Source organism: Dipteris shenzhenensis, chromosome 28 (assembly GCF_047967505.1).
Source record: "Dipteris shenzhenensis isolate YYH24624 ecotype China chromosome 28, Dip_SZ_1.0, whole genome shotgun sequence".
In the NCBI taxonomy this organism is placed as follows: domain Eukaryota; kingdom Viridiplantae; phylum Streptophyta; class Polypodiopsida; order Gleicheniales; family Dipteridaceae; genus Dipteris; species Dipteris shenzhenensis.
This window is the reverse complement of record NC_141623.1, coordinates 21,014,861-21,020,433: the sequence shown is the minus strand read 5'-3', so window position 1 is coordinate 21,020,433 and position 5,573 is coordinate 21,014,861. Positions and strand designations below refer to the sequence as shown.

The 5,573-nt window shown below is 38.2% G+C and overlaps 1 non-coding gene across 1 annotated transcript; it reads right to left on the bottom strand.

The window, feature by feature from the left end:
• Window positions 1-432: 432 nt before the first annotated feature.
• TRNAY-GUA (transfer RNA tyrosine (anticodon GUA)) lies at window positions 433-520 on the bottom strand. Its single transcript is given in 2 exon segments — window positions 433-468; window positions 484-520. It is a non-coding gene; the product is annotated as a tRNA-Tyr (tRNA).
• Between the last annotated feature and the right edge of the window lie 5,053 nt (window positions 521-5,573).

Here is a 5,573-nt window from a genome sequence, read left to right as displayed (position 1 = left end):
TAACAAGGGGGACTTACTTGGAGACAAGAAGGCTCAATATTTAAAGTTCTTTAGGAAGCAATTTGACATGCACTCGGATGTAGATAGCATTCCTAAATATTGCATGAATGTCCATTAGACAAGGTGGATGCCATGTTTAGAGGGGGATTCAAACGTCTTTTGATGTCTTGGGTCGAGTTTGTAGTTGACAAAAGAGTCATGCCATTTAGCTCCGTCACTCTCTGAAGAGACACGGGATGTTGATACTAGGTGGCAATAATGTAAACGAGTTAGGAACTTAGGAATCACTTAGCGTCTGATAGGAGATGAATCTCTAGAGATCAAACGGCAGGCCTTTATAGAAGTTTCGTCAACGAAGCCGCAACATAATGCATATCTGTTCTGCGCTCTGCTTTGGACCAAAAGTGGCGTGACGCTTAAAAGGATTACATATCCGATCTGCCGGATTCGAACCAGCGACCTAAGGATTACAGCTTCTCCCGACTACAGTCCTCCGCTCTACCAACTGAGCTAAGATCGGCTAGATGAAGCACATTCTCACATTGTAAATTTTGTTCAATAATTCTTCTACATATCCTCTCTCTCTTTCTCTCTCTCTCTCCCCCCAGCTAAGGAAACGCTTTTTGTGATGGCTAGACGCTAAGGTTGAATCGTAAGAATCCCGTAATTTGTTGAAGGCTCTAAAGAACCCAAGCTCTCCATATCTATCCATTAACCACATAAGGAGTGAACCATTAGAAAGAGGAGCAACCTTGAATTCATGGAGGGCCTCCTGGAGAGAAAGAGTGGATCACGTCCATAATCATCCTTTCCTTTTGGTCTTTCAGTTTAGACTTCACATTGTTGAAGTTTCTTATAGAGCGTTATCCATAGCTTGTAATGCCTTAATCTTCTTTGGATCCACCCCAATATATTGCAACATAGCAATAGTCAACTTAGATTGCTTTGAACTTTTTACAACCTAAGCTATATACTCTCCATTAAACCATTGCTTTCAACTTTTTACAATCCAAGCTATATGCTCTCCATGAAACCATTTTAGCTTGTCGCACAAATCTTTATTACGGTAGGCAGCCTATGGGGAATTTTGGGTTTCTTGGCCTCTCCTTGAGCCACGTGTCCTAATATAAGCCTTGGATTTAATTTTGATCTGAAGGCCTACAACACTTCATGAAAAGCATGCTTTTGGATGAAAAGCTCTGAATGGAAGGCATGAACGCTTTTGAAGGACTCTAAATCGATATATTTCACAAACTTCAACTCTTTGGATCGTCTAGATGATGTTGGCTTTGCCACCCTCTCTCTCCAACATCGCTCACATCGAGAAACCGCTTCGGAGGTAGAGACAACATTTCCACGGCAAATGACGGAAGAAATCATGACAAGAATTTGGTCGATGCTCGAGTTGGAATACAGACACACTCACTGAGATTTAGGTAATATATCATTCTCTTAGATATTCGCGATACTCAATCTCGGTGCTAATATTCTCGGCGATTCCAACCTCAGTGCACGGGGAAGGGCTCGTTCCCTCAGATTATAACTATTTGGGGAAGGAAGTGCATCGCCTCCCTGCCCACACTATGTGTGGTTATATTTATATATATATATATATATATATATATGTTTTCCATTTCAACTTCTGTGTTTTCTTTTGCTTTTGCATATTCTAAAAAGTGTTGCAAGTTATTCTAATAACCATATCGATGCCCTTGGGAGAAATGTTTTTTACTCTCATCCTAAATTTTTATCAAGAAAAGTGGTCAAAGCCTTGGATTACACCAAAGAAGTTCACGAGGGTTATCAGCCCTTGTTTTGAGGGAAAATAGCCATTTCTTGTTTGCAATACTAGAAAGATAATCCCCCATGAATTGGGGCCTACATAGGTTTGCATATGTTGATAGCAAGGTTGCAATGAAGATCTCATACCATTGCATGATTCCACTCACATTGCTCATCTAGAATAGTAGCTTTTCCTTGTAGGAAACGTAGTATCTTAACGTCATACATGTGGGGGTAAATGAAGGAGTGACTCCATAACTAATGGAGAGCAGAGTCTTTATCACATTGTCCACATAACATGAATGAGGTGGTACAAGGAATGATTTAATCAAAGAACTACCTAGATCATTAGAGGCCAATTGAGTAGGCATGAAAAGACATGCCTTAAACATAAGGGAATCCATTGGTCTTTAAGTGTGGTGGTCTATATCCATGCTAGCCAAACTTATCAACTCGAACAACTTGGCATCATGAGCAAGGCCAAGGTCTACTTAAGTATATATGCAATAGAAACCCTCTATCAGTTGTTTCTTTGTTATTACAAGCATGTTGTGTGACTTTTATGTATGAGTTGTATATGTTGCCAATCATGTAATTATTTTGGGGTCAAAGTATAATTGATTTAGGCAATCATGGAATGGGTAGTTGTTTGCAAATAAGAGAAAATATTTTGTTGGCTTATGCTACTTAGCCTTTGGCCACATGGAACATGGAGTCTACATAGGGCCACATGTCCTCCACTATGAACGCGTGTGGTGGGGTTAGCAACATACTACACACTCCACATCCCTTTAAGGTGGCATGGAGCCATGTGTTCTCCTCCAAGAACTAGCACAATGGTTACACTAGCATGTTGTAGACAACGCTCTGACATGATGCAACTAGAACTAGAACTATGATTTGCCTGGCATCACGTATCCAATGTGGAAAGTCTAGCAAGATGGATTGTTGTGCACCAGATAATAGGGACCAACATAATGGTGGTAGCAACAAGATAAATTGCACCAAGCCATAGTTTACAATTCAAAAAATGGGGCATCGACTTCCTGGGACCCATCTCCCCATCCTCATGCTCGCAAAACTTGTATATTCTCTTAGCTATTGACTACTTCACAAGGTGGTCAGAAGATATGCCACCATAATGCTAATGTAGTGACATTGGCCAAGTTCTTGGTGGATTGAGTCATATGGAGATTTGGGGTCCCAAGGAAATAGTAATGGATAGAGGAAATTTTGAATGACATCATCTGTAAAATAATCGATAGACTCTCCATTGTTTATTGAGCGATCATGCCCTTTAATTCTAAGGGAGCTAGGAGGTAGTTGATAAAGCGAGCGAGGGAAAAAACAAGCCAAGAAAGAATTAGGTTATCCCATTCAGTGATTTAGAGTAGGAATCTTATAATAGCACAATCTATCCATAGAGGTCTCTAAACTCTATTTTACATATGAATTAGAACAAGCACTCACTTGAAAGGTATTGTCATTGCTACTTCCAAGAAGACTACAAATGCAATTCATAAGCCTCATCATCAACAACCTCATCTAGACAATCCAATCCAAAATAATAAGATTCAAATTACATATACTTATCCCAATCTCTTGTTAGCGCTTGTCTAGCTATGAGTCCATCCACCACCGGAAATTGGCAAATTCCTATTTGCATGAGTGAATGCATGGTATGTGGATGCATGCAATACATAGAACTTGCAATTTTTGTCCACCTCTTGCATGGTTTTCGAATCTTGGGTATCCTTTTCTCTTTCACCAAATGAAAGAGATACCTTAAGATCAATCATGTAAACGATACTGCAATTACAATCATGTAAGAGATATGAAGTTGTAAAATGTGTGAAGTAGTGAACAAACCTTCAACATGGATAGATCAGGAGCAAGGACTATCCTTACCTAAAGACCACCTTGTGAGCTGCAAGGACTATCCTAAACTTCCACCTTGTGTGCTGCAAGGTCAGACTTTGACAACTTTTGAGGGGTTCCATGACCTCTTCTTTCAACCTTGATATTTGCTTTACTATCCTTAGCTAGCATTGTGGAGAGCATGTGATTTCTCCCCTAGGCTGATATCTTCCAAGTATTGTTGCGATGTAAAATCCTCAAGTTTTGCTATGGGGTGAAGCATTCTTGACACTACACATAAGTCCTCTAAAACTAAAAATGAACGAGTCTCCAAAATTTTCAAGAAATACCTCTCTTGCAAGCCATCTATGTCACACACACAAAGATGACTTCAGTATTAGCAATGCAACTTTCCTACATTTGAGAAAAAAGCTCAAACAAATGATTTCATAACAAACCAGTAAAACATACTTACCCCAATATTCCAAGTCTCCACTGAGGCATATGACACATGCCATTCATGACTCTATTTGCCTCTAGCAATGACAACAACATCAAATTTTTTTGAATTCTCATGTTTTCTAGGTCCATGAGCTTAACTTGAGCTTAAGTTTCTCTAATATCATGATTGTATTAGGACCATGATATCAAAGGGAAAACAATCATGACCTTCACATGTTCACCAAGTTTAGGGTCGAGACAATTCAATACCTACACACCATTGATGCTAATAAGACAAAAATAAGTGTATGAAAATGAAGCATTCACAAAATTCACAAAAATTACCTTTCCCATACTATCTAAAATCCTTTTTAGGATTAACCATTATTGGTCCCTTTTAGATTCTTCCCTTAGTTCCAAGGGCATCTTACTTACCACATTGTCCATTGATTTCTTCATTTTAGATTTGTATTTAAGCATTTAAGAACACAATGGAAAAAGGTATTAATGCAAGACTTATTTGAATTTTTTGTAATGATAAAATAAGTAAGTAATATCTCACTTGAAAACAAGATGGGCCAAGGAGCTCCAAGACAAGGGATACCAAGCTTTTTTCCCTTTTCTTTTATCCACCACTTCTCTACTTTGGTGTATTCTTCATTAGGCAAGGGGCTCAAAAAAATTTAAAGTCACCTTTCATATGTTATTAGCATTGATATGAGTGTCCCTCAATCTTGGTCTGATGATAGCATGTAAACCACGTGTCCTAATGCTCTGATGGTTGTGCTATTTGTTCAGGCTTATTTATTCTAATGGTGCTTCATCCTAAATTCTTATCCACATTTGTCATGGTACTCATTGATGGATTCTTATCCACTTTTTCCATGGTTCTCATTGATGGAGGCTTATCTAAATAGTTGACGATCATGGTTCTCCCTATAGAAGGCAATCCAAACTAGTGTCTTTGAAGTTAATGCTTGTTAGATGATTAAAGCTTATCAATTCGATTTGTGGTTGCTTCTTTGCTTGAAGAATTATTTACATCTGATGCATTTACCTTGTTAATATTGGCTATTAGTTATTTTCTACCTTTGATTGTTGCATGTGATGTTATTTATTAGGACATCTGTGAATGCTTTCCTATGTAGTCTTTGGCCTTAAAATGCCTTGCAAAATGTTAATAAATGGAGCTTAAAATTTCCATACTATTGATCTCTAAAAATGGTCAAAATAGAATTAAAAATATGCCAAACTATTTTTATTCATGTGCTTCAAATCTTGGTCAAAATAGCATTCAAAATGGAGTCCAAATGACCAACATATGGTAGCTTAAATATGGTGTTTTTGGGGGCTAATTGTGAAGTTAAGACGCTTGTAGTCTGAGTAACTAGAAGGTTATAGGGACCAAGTGTGATAACCAATAGTTGATTAGAATTTGTGGATTTTCATACTTGGCCTATCATATGAGTCAAGCTAGCCTAACCATCCCATAG